The sequence below is a fragment of the Neoarius graeffei genome, chromosome 10 (genome assembly GCF_027579695.1).
Source record: "Neoarius graeffei isolate fNeoGra1 chromosome 10, fNeoGra1.pri, whole genome shotgun sequence".
Classification (NCBI taxonomy): Eukaryota; Metazoa; Chordata; class Actinopteri; order Siluriformes; family Ariidae; genus Neoarius; species Neoarius graeffei.
Genome location: NC_083578.1, coordinates 88,638,727 through 88,650,467, shown reverse-complemented (window position 1 = coordinate 88,650,467; position 11,741 = coordinate 88,638,727). Strand labels below are relative to the sequence as shown.

Genomic DNA, 11,741 nt, shown 5'->3' with positions numbered 1-11,741 from the left:
AGGGGCTCTGTTTTTTCTCCACATAAGGGAAGTTTATTATTTTGTAGCAAATTTTTTCACGGACCCCCTGGCAACGCGCCACGGACCCCCAGGGGTCCGCGGACCCCACTTTGAGAACCACTGGTTTTGGAAACTGTGACTGAAACCCGGGTTCTGCGAGTTCAGCCTTCGCGTTACATCACAGATATGGATGTAAATTTACACTTTTACGGTGTTTGTGTCAAAATTATTAATCAGAGTTTCTACACCTATGACCTTCACACTGTTTCGAGAGATGTTCTGTACAACTCCAGAGAACGACACGGGTGAGGCTCAAACAATTTCACAACAAGCTGGAGGCGTGAATAAGGATTTTAAAATGTCACAAGTAAAGTTAGATTTACAAAAAAGAAAAGGCAATTTGGATAATTTTATTGTTGCATTCATGAATTAATGATGTGGAACAGGAAATTAACTAAAGAGCGAACTAGCTGTCTGGGCAACAAGCAGTACATTACAGACATTTAACGGACGCTCTTATCCAGAGCGACATACAACACACCTAGAGCAGCCTGGGGAGCAGTTGGGGGTTAGGCACCTTGCTCAAGGGCATTTCAGCCAGCCGTTCCTGCTGGTCCAGGGAATCAAACCAGCAAACTTTTGGTCCCAAAGCTGCTTCTCTAACCATTTAAAAAACCTCACAGGATCTTTAAGAATCCATGAGGATTGTCAAAGAGCTGTTAAAGATCCTTAAAGATTTTTATAGGACCCTTAAAGCATCTTAGAAAGATCTGCAAAGATCTTCATATGCAAAATAATTTGTAAAGATCCTCAAGGATTTGACAAAGATCTTTTTAAAGATCCTACAAAAGGTCCTCATAATGATCCCCACAAAGATCTTTGCAAGGATCCTGCAAGATCCTCAAGGATTCAACAAGGATCTTTCAAAGATCTTAGAAGGATCCTTCTAAGGATCTTAAGATCTTTGAGGATGTGATCAGGATGTTTGTCAAAATCTTCACAAGATGTCTGCAAAGTTCCTCCAAGATCCTCAAAGATTTAAAAAGGATCTTTCAAAGATCTTAAAAGGATCCTTCTCAGGATCTTAGACAGATCTTAACTGGAATCCTCAAGGATTTAATCAGGATCTTGTAAGGATCCTTGTCAAGGTCTCTACAAGATCTTTGTCAGGATCCTTCAAGATCCTCAAGGATCTAATGAGAATTTTCAAAAATTGAAGATCCTTGAAGATCTTGGCAAGAAGTTAAAAGATCTTTGTAGATCCTGGAAGATCTTTTGAGGATCTTTGTTGAGATCCTCAACAGGATCCTCAAAGACCTTCACAAAGAACTTTATGGATCTTTGAAGATCCTTGAAAGATTTTCATTAGGGTTCCCTATAAACATGCTAGTTATGAATAAATTTTGTAGTTAACACTCACTGACTAGCGAATGTTCGTGATCGTGTACGTTCATGGACGATTTATATACTTTATGGAACTTGATTAGCTTTCTTAACATCTTTATTAGTATTTATTTTAAAACTGGTACTAAAAATGGACAAATATGCTTGTTATGAAGAAATGATCGAGCTAACACTGTCCAGCTAGCGAAGTGATATAGGCAAGAAAAACTAAGCACTATTTTATACACATCATGGAGCTAAAGGGCAAGTGGTCAAGAAAAACTGTCCAAAAAAATGAGACTTATTTAATCTCAGATATTGTTAAACTGTTTTTATTATTATATATTTTTTGATAAATCACCTGAAAGCACAACATCCAGGTCAATATTCCGATGATGTTTGTTATTTATTGTCAGCACATTCTTATTGTCCTGTTAAAAGTCTGGACTCATAATAAATAAAAAGACATTTGTTTTTTAAATGACCTTCAGTTTGTAGGTCGGGAATTTTTATTTCGGAAAATCCCCAAAATAAACAACTGCGTAATCTGTTCATTTGTGCACACATTTACAATTTTGTTTTGATGAAGCATCGCTGAATGACTCATCTCTCCGCCCATGCGTTCATTCACACATTTACTGTATTGTTACGATCGATCTTGTTTATTTTTGAGTGATGAATGGATATAGGGGATAGATTAGGGATAAAATTAGCTCATGTTTTAAGTCGTTCAAATTCTGTAAAGCTGCTTTGCGACAATGTTTATTGTTAAAAGCGCTATACAAATAAACTTGATTGATTGATATAGGTATTTTCAACACAAGAAGATAAACGTTATATCTTCTCACCACTGTGTAATTTTCTTTATATTATATGGACACATCCACACACACAAAAAAAAAAAATTACACACAAATTAATCAAAAGAATTTTAATTTTGAACCGGTTCACCATTTTGACAACACAGCAGGAAAACACTGGGAGTGACGTCATCAGAGTGAAATATCAGGAATTATTATCCATACAGGACACTTTTTCAATGGAATAAAAACGTGTTCTATTCCCTTCTAGCGGGTTTCATTCATTTGCTTCGATAGCATGCGATATTGTTAGCATATCGCTTATCCTACGTGTATTACAATCACTCTAGCCAATGGAGAATGAGCGTTGAATATGGTTTATGATATTGCATGGTTGTCAAGACAACATGACGTCACACATCGGAGATGTAAAACTTCTGCGCTAGCGAGTGAGCAACTGGGACAATTTGTAAACAAACATGGCTGCCAGGTTTGCTTTGTTTAAAAAAAAAAAATACAGAAGATTTAGAGACTTTTCAAAGAGAAAGATGCATTGAACACCCAAAAGGAATGTGTATGTATAATAATAATAGCAGGGGCAGCACGGTGGTGTAGTGGTTAGCGCTGTCGCCTCACAGCAAGAAGGTCTGGGTTCGAGCCCCGTGGCCGGCGAGGGCCCTTCTGTGCGGAGTTTGCATGTTCTCCCCGTGTCCGCGTGGGTTTCCTCCGGGTGTTCCGGTTTCCCCCACAGTCCAAAGACATGCAGGTTAGGTTAACTGGTGACTCTAAATTGAGCGTAGGTGTGAATGTGAGTGTGAATGGTTGTCTGTGTCTATGTGTCAGCCCTGTGATGACCTGGCGACTTGTCCAGGGTGTACCCCGCCTTTCGCCCATAGTCAGCTGGGATAGGCTCCAGCTTGCCTGCGACCCTGTAGAACAGGATAAAGTGGCTACAGATAATGAGATGAGATGAGTTGAATAATAATGGCTTTTTTTCATGGTATATCAGATATATTCCATTCAGCTACTCGTTTTCGACTCGTTCAGTATCGTGCTCACTGAATGGAATATATCTGATAGACCACAAAAAAAAAGCCAGTCAATATTATTTAAATCTGTCACTCAGATCTGCAATGTGTTTCGTCTGAAAAACGTGAGTTTTTCAACACGAGATGATAAACTTCATATCTTCAAGCCAACGTGTGATTTTCTTTTTATTATATCGACACATTCACAAACAAAAAGTCCCCAAATTTATCAAAACATCAATTTATGATCGATTTCCTCACGAGTGACAGACAGAGATTTATGTCCCGGTTTTGGTTCTCCACGTCCCGGATGAAAAGTACAAGTGGTGCATTTCCCAGTAAAAAAAAACTTGTGCCTGTGTAATCGATTTCCACATCCATACATAGCTCATGATTAAACATTCACACTGCAGAACTACATCCTGTTTTAATTCTGATTCTGGACCAAAAAAGTGACTCCTGGACTTCTGACACAAGTTTGACACAACAGAAAAATCCACTTTAACAATACTGCATCACTCAGTATCGTGAGCATCAGCACACTGGGAGAGGAGAGGAGAGGAGAGGACAGGATCAGACTGTGTCTCCCCAAGCGTGGCATACAGCCACCTCATCTAACCCCAAGTCAGCAGAGTAAAAAAAATGACTGCGGTGGCAGTCCCTCTCAGTCTCTCATTTCCTGTTTCTGCCTCTCACACACACTATAATGGCACAATGCATCAATAAAGCTTCCACAATGACAGGAACCTCCCACACTGTAACTATGGGAACCTCCTGCGTGACTGATGTCATTGTGGTACTGCATCATAACCTTGCGAAGACGAATGAGGTCATGAATCGTCACACACACGTGCAGAGGAAAATAAGACCAGGCTGACAGTGAGCACTGAGAGGAGAGGAGAGGAGAGGAGAGATGAACAGAGGCGATGAGCTCCTGATGGAGGACAGAACCTCCAGAGGAATGGACCGGACCAGAATTACTGAATTCTGAATTTACTGAACTGCTGGAGCACCTCAGACAAGCAGACACAGAGAGCAAACTTCTCAGCTTGATACTTCATTAGTATGCAAACATGTGTAGCCAATGAGCTTCGAGGGATTTAAATAATAATAATAATAATAATAATAATAATAATAATAATAATAAAAGTGTAAGCAATGAGACACAAATGAAACACTGGTGTGTGTGTGTGTGTGTGAGACCAAACATCATATGGAGCAAAGTCAGGAATCCATCATCATCAGAATCATCACTGCATGCACCCCAGACCCGAACCCTGCAGGCACTGCGCTCGCGCCCACGGAAAAACAAACAATCACACTCAAACCGACAACCGGGAAAGGGCGCGAGCGCGTTGCTCTGATCCTCCTGACAGATCAAACACCGAGTCACGTGATTAAAGGAAGAGAAAAGAAAACACCGCACTTACTTTATAAGCGCCGATCCGCATCTGAAGGGGCTGAGCTGCAACCCTCAACTCAACAGCGCTCGGGCTTTCCTCCTCTCCTCTCCGAGCTCATCAGGGCTCACCGTGTGCAGGGTTGCCAGATCCGCCTCACAGCTCCACCTTTTATTTTAAAAAAAAATGTTTACAGGGAGCGGCACGGTGGTGTAGTGGTTAGCACTGTCGCCTCACAGCAAGAAGGTCCGGGTTCGAGCCCCGTGGCCGGCGAGGGCCTTTCTGTGCGGAGTTTGCATGTTCTCCCCGTGTCCGCGTGGGTTTCCTCCGGGTGCTCCGGTTTCCCCCACAGTCCAAAGACATGCAGGTTAGGTTAACTGGTGACTCTAAATTGAGCGTAGGTGTGAGTGTGAATGGTTGTCTGTGTCTATGTGTCAGCCCTGTGATGACCTGGCGACTTGTCCAGGGTGTACCCCGCCTTTCGCCCGTAGTCAGCTGGGATAGGCTCCAGCTCGCCTGCGACCCTGTAGAACAGGATAAAGCGGCTAGAGATAATGAGATGAGATGAGATTCCCTTATAGTCAAGTCAAGTCAACTTTATTGTCAAATATGCTATACATGCTCGACATACAGCACAGATGAAATTTCAGTCCTCTCTGACCCACGGTGCAAACAGGCAATGCAATAAATAAAAATAGAATAATTGAAAAAACAAACAGTATAAACACTCTAGATAGGAACTAGGCATAGACTAAACACTCAGACAAACGATATAAACAGTATAAATAAACAGTATAAACACTAGATAAGAAGAACTACACATAGACTAAACACTCAGATAATATAAACAGTGTAAGTTTCTATCCAGTTTCATTCATTTGCTTCGATAGCATGCAATATTGTTTGCATATCGCTTATCCTACATGTATTACGTCACTCTACCCAATAGAGTATGAGTGTTGAATATGGTTTACGATATTCCGTGGTTGTCAAGACAACATGACGTCACACGTCGGAGCTGATGCGAATAGCCAAGGAGAAAGTTTTCTGCTGTGCATGCGCGGAATCATTTCTTTGTTCGCCGGGAAACAGAAAGATGTGTTGAACACCTGAAAGGCTACCAGAACTTTATTAGATATTTTTCATACCAACGGACATTGAAAAACTGGAAAAGAGACACATCGGAGATGTAAAACTTCCGTGCTAGTGAGCAACTGGGACAGTTTGTAAACAAACATGGCTGCCAGGTTTGCTTTGTTAAATACGGAAGATTTTGAGAGAATTTTGAAAGAGAAAGACATGGTGAACACTTGAAAGGCTACCAAAACTTCATTAGATATTCATCACGCATATTTATAAGAGAAAAACAGGAGTTTTTGGAGTTGAGCTTTTTGGACTTGTACCATTTTTATTGTTAGAACTTTGACTTTGTACTTCGTGGTCGTCATCGTTGTTGTCGTTGTCATCACTGTCGAACCTGATCCGGGCTTGTGGCAAACCACATTTGGTTGACTTGGCCAGAATTGCAGCAGTAGGATGGCCAGTTCCTTTCTGCGCACACACACACACACACACACACACACACACACACAGGCAATTTAGAGCCACCAGTTAACCTAACCTGCATGTCTTTGGACTGTGGGGGAAACCGGAGCACCTGGAGGAAACCCACGCGGACACGGGGAGAACATGCAAACTCCACACTGAAAGGCCCTCGCCGGCCACTGGGGTCAAATCCAGGACCTTCTTGCTGTGAGCTAACAGTGCTAACCACTACACCACCCTAATAAGGAACTATTTTCTTATAAAACAAGATGTTTTCATAGAGTGATGCATTTCTCACGAAAAGATGTTTTCTTGCAACAACAAAATGTTGTTCTCAAAAAAGCGAGATGTTTTCTTGTAAGAATGAGATGTTGTAATGTAGTAACAAGATTGTGTTCCTGTTGTAATGAGATGTTTTCTTTTAACAGAGCGATGCTTTTCTTGTGAAAACAAAGCTTTTCTCATAAAAATGAGATTCTTTCTCATAAAAACAAGGTAATTTTGTGCAATTATCTTGTTACAGTGTTCTCATAATAATGAGGTTTTTCGTCATATAACCAAGATATTTTCTTGTTGTAGCAAGAGCCTTTTCTCATAATAACGAGATGCTTTTTCTGGTAAAGATGAGATAATTTGCTTTGGCATCAAGATGCTTTTCTTGATAACAAGGTAAGAAGGTGTTTTTGGAGTAATGTTTCTCTCATTCAAACAAGATTGTTTTCTCACAAAGATGTTTTTGTGTATAACAAGCATGGGCAATTGCTCTAAGACAACGAGGGAGGCTCAGCCTCCTCTAAAAATGACGAACATCGTGTAGGATGAATTGCGCTAGGCTTATGTTATAGCCGACCTTATAACATTGCTATTTCAGATCCAGAATCATAGAAATATATGCGCTCAACCCACTACAGTGCGAAATCATTCCGTTATAACTTTCCCCAGTTCGCCTAATGTGTGCGTGAGTTTTTCCCCCTCGTGACAGCGTGATGCAGCCCAGCCTCAGTGCACTTCAATGGCATTTGGGAGCTCTGCGCTTTTCAATCTCAAAATGCAAGACAGTTATTGGACAAATACTGCGAAAACGCCCACCCACGGAGTCCCACGGACTCCCAGCCTCAGTGCACTTCAATGGCATTTGGGAGCTCTGCGTTTTTCAATCTCAAAATGCAAGACGGTTATTGGACAAATACTGCGAAAATGCCCGCCCACGGACTCTGAGCCTCACAGTGGGAGGGACATGGCAGTTTCCGCGAGGAGACTGGTGATTGGTGAAAGCGGCTGGATATTTTCTTTGATTGACAGCTCGTTTCAACTATAGACAGGCAGCGGTGAATCTCAGTTCAGTCCCATGCGGATTCGCAAGTGCTGTGGTGTATTGTAAGAGATCAGCTTACATTTCAATTTCATTCATTACATACGGTTTCTACCAGCTTTTTTAGTTTGTATATATTTTCATTGTAAATAAAGTGTAAATATAGTGTTGTCAAGTTTGCTATCTTAGTTCCAGAAATTTCGTTTATTTGAGTGACTGAACTTGAACTTGAGGGGGCTAGTCAGCTAGCAAGAAAGCTGCGCACGGAGGCCAAGCATTGCTGATTTAATTTTGGCGAAGCCATTTGCCAGTCTTCCTTTTGAGGAAAAAATTAAAATTAATGAGCAGGGTAGACCAACGCCTCAAATTCTCATCTCATCTCATTATCTCTAGCCACTTTATCCTTCTACAGGGTCGCAGGCGAGCTGGAGCCTATCCCAGCTGACTACGGGCGAAAGGCGGGGTACACCCTGGACAAGTCACCAGGTCATCACAGGGCTGACACATAGACACAGACAACCATTCACACTCACATTCACACCTACGGTCAATTTAGAGTCACCAGTTAACCTAACCTGCATGTCTTTGGACTGTGGGGGAAACCGGAGCACCCGGAGGAAACCCACGCGGACACGGGGAGAACATGCAAACTCCACACAGAAAGGCCCTCGCCGGCCACGGGGCTCAAACCCGGACCTTCTTGCTGTGAGGCGACAGCGCTAACCACTACACCACCGTGCCGCCCTGCCTCAAATTGACTTGGTGAAAAAGGTAGGGAATAATACTCGTTCCTTTCAGCTCTCCTGGTACGAGAAAGTGAATTGGCTAACAGCAAGTGACCCACATCAACAACAGTAAATAGGCTACTTTAGTAATATGTCATGGATGGACCAAAAATATAGAATCTATTTAAAATGTTTATGCTGAGTATATTATATTGGAATATATATTTTTCTGGATATGAATTAAACACAGCTACAATTTGGAAAACATTTTTAAACAAAAACACAGCCGAGAACATTTCACACTACAGACCTGGATTAAAAGTGAAGGGTTATCAAAATTGTCAATAAAACATTTCTCAGTCAAAATAAGTAAAATGTAGGGAAAGTGTCATTGAATGAAATGTGTGGCACCCAGCTCTATGTTTGGCTCCCCAAGGTCAGTGCTTGTGCCTATTCCAGATCACTCTGCTGTTATTGCTGAGGTTCCTGACAAAGAGCTGCTTTCAATAATGATCCATTTTTAAACAACATGCCACAATTTTAAAATATAAAATGTTAAAATATACACCCCCACCCCACCCCCAACACCACCATCGTGTATATTGGACAGTAGGCTAATGGGCCAAAAGAACCTGTTATTTCACAGTTTGTGACGCTGCCAACAATCAGCCAGATCAGAGGCAAGAGTATGGGCAAAATTGATGTGTTTTTTCATTTTTCTTTTAAAATCTGGAAATATCGTAACCGACCAGCCTCCCCTGTTTGAAAGACTACCAGCCGCCACTGATAACAAGATGCTTTCCTCTGAATCATGAGATGCATTATTATTATTATTATTATTATTATTATTCAACTGAAAATACATCAAGTAAAAAACCCATCTCGATCAGCATTTTATAATTATGATAAGATCTTTTTAATATAAATAAATAATTTTTTCTTCATAACAGCGAGATGTTTTCTTGTTATACCAAGACGCTGAAGGTTGTTTTTCCACACCAGCAATGTGCTTCCCTCATGTAGTATGAACAAGAAAAAAACAATTGCTTGTTTTATCTCATAATAACAAGATGCTTTTCTCACAATAGCAGGATATTTATCATAATAACACTGTGATGGGGATTTTTTTTTTCTTCTGTGCCAGCAACGTGCTTCAGGTTCACTCTGATGAATAATCAGTTTTTTATTGAAATAAAGATAAGATAGAATGTTATTAATCCTTCATGGGGGATTTAAAGTGTTGCTGCAGCAGGATAGTGAGATTAGAACGTAGAGAAATAAATACAAATATAACAGAAGCAGTGGCAAATTGGCAACAATACAAAATGAGTGATAGGAATGTTAGGAGGAGCGCAGTAAATACAACCCCAATTCTAAAAAAAAAAGTTGGGATGCTGTGTAAACTGGATCACCTCTACTTTTAACAACATTCTGTAAACGTTTGGGAACTGAGGAGACCAATCACTGTAGTTTTGAAAGAGAAATGTTGTCCCATTCTCGCCTGATATATCATTTTAGTTGCTCAACAGTTCAGGGTCTTACATCTTTGTTATATTTTGTGCTTCATAATGCACTAAATGTTTTAAATGGGAGACAGGTCTGGACTGCAGGCGGGCCAGTTTAGCACCCTGACTCTTTTACTATGGAGCCATGCAGTTTTAATATCCGCAGAAAGCGGTTTTGTCTTACTGAAAGAAGGAAGGCCTTCCCTGAAAAAGAGTTTGTCTGGATGGCAGCATATTGTTCTGAAACATGTATATATCATTCAGCATTAATGATGCCTTCCCAGATGTACAAGCTACCCATGTCATGTGCACTAATGCCCCCTCATACCATCACAGATGTTGGCTTTTGAGCTGTGCACTGATAACAAGCCGGATGGTCCCTCTCCTCTTTAGCCTGGAGGACGTGGTGTCCAAGATTTCTAAAAAGAATTTCTACTTTTGATTCATCAGACCTCGGGACAGTTTTCCACTTCGCCTCAGTCCATCGTAAAAGAGCTCGGGCCCAGAGAAGGTGATGGTGTTTCTGGATATTGTTTATATCAGGTTTTAACTTGCATTTGTGGATGCAGTAATGAAGTGTTTTCACAGACGATGGTTTTCTCAAGTGTTCTTGAGCCCATACAGTGATTTCCACTACAGACACGTGTCTGCTTTTAATGCAGTGCCTCCTGAGGGCCTGAAGATCACAGGCATCCAATGTCAGTTTTCAGCCTTGTCTCTCGCATACAGAGATTTCTCCAGATTCTCTGAATCTTTTAATGATATTATGGACCATAGATGATGTGATCCACAAATTCTTTGCAGTTTTACATTGAGAATTTTTCGTTATTCTTAAATTGTTGCACTGTTTGCCCATGCGGTCTTTCACAGAGCGGTGAACTCCACCCCATCTTTATTTCTGAGAGACTCCGCCTCTCTGGGACGCTCTTTTTATACCCAGTCATCTTACTGACCTGTTGCCAATTAACCAAATTAGTTTTGTATTTTTTACACAACTCTTCCCGTCTTTTGTTGTCCCTGAGCAGATATTTATATATTAAAAAATAATAAAATTTCTTAGTTTCAATGTTTGATACTGTCAATGAAAGAGGGTTTCAGTGACTTGCAAATCATAGCATGCTGGTTTTATTTACATTTTACACAGCATCCCAACTTTTTTTGGAAACAGGGTTGTAGATCTCATCTCATCTCATTATCTCTAGCCGCTTTATCCTTCTACAGGGTCGCAGGCAAGCTGGAGCCTATCCCAGCTGACTACGGGCGAAAGGCGGGGTACACCCTGGACAAGTCGCCAGGTCATCACAGGGCTGACACATAGACACAGACAACCATTCACACTCACATTCACACCTACGCTCAATTTAGAGTCACCAGTTAACCTAACCTGCATGTCTTTGGACTGTGGGGGAAACCGGAGCACCCGGAGGAAACCCACGCGGACACGGGGAGAACATGCAAACTCCACACAGAAAGGCCCTCGCCGGCCCCGGGGCTCGAACCCAGGACCTTCTTGCTGTGAGGCGACAGTGCTAACCACTACACCACCGTGCCGCCCAGGGTTGTAGATATATCAGAAAATAGAGAAGTACTGGAGCAATATATCAGAGGATTGTCCATGTGCAGAAATGACAGCAGCATGAAATATAAATAAGGAAAGTATTATCAGCATGAGAACCAGCACCATATAGCAGGTTATTGTACAAAGGTACAAAAATACAAAGATGAACGTGATGAAATTTAGTGGCTGGATGGAGTGATCAAATTTTATTTTGTTATTACGACTTCTTCTTTCAGCTGCTCTCGTTCCTTTGGGGTTGCCACAGCAGATCTGTTCCACATATTGGATTTGGTGTAGGTTTTACACCAGATGCCCTTCCTGATGCAACCCTCCCCAATCTTGGGCTTGGGACTGGCACCAAGTACACAGAAATAGGGGTACAGTAGGAGTCCATTTCTTACCCCTAAGGTACAATCTACACTAATGTACCCCCTAGGGCTCATGATTGGACTTCAAAGTAACTATGTGTACATTTTTAGGGTCAA

The 11,741-nt window shown here is 41.4% G+C and overlaps 1 protein-coding gene across 1 annotated transcript in view; it reads right to left on the bottom strand.

The window, feature by feature from the left end:
• The window catches only part of zgc:92140 (uncharacterized protein LOC447854 homolog), a 77,884-nt gene extending 73,135 nt beyond the window's left edge, over positions 1–4,749 (bottom strand). The window contains exon 1 of the mRNA XM_060932556.1: positions 4,642–4,749. The gene's annotated coding sequence lies outside the window, so the exon portion shown is untranslated. The remainder of the gene's footprint in view (positions 1–4,641) is intronic.
• Positions 4,750–11,741: the final 6,992 nt, after the last annotated feature.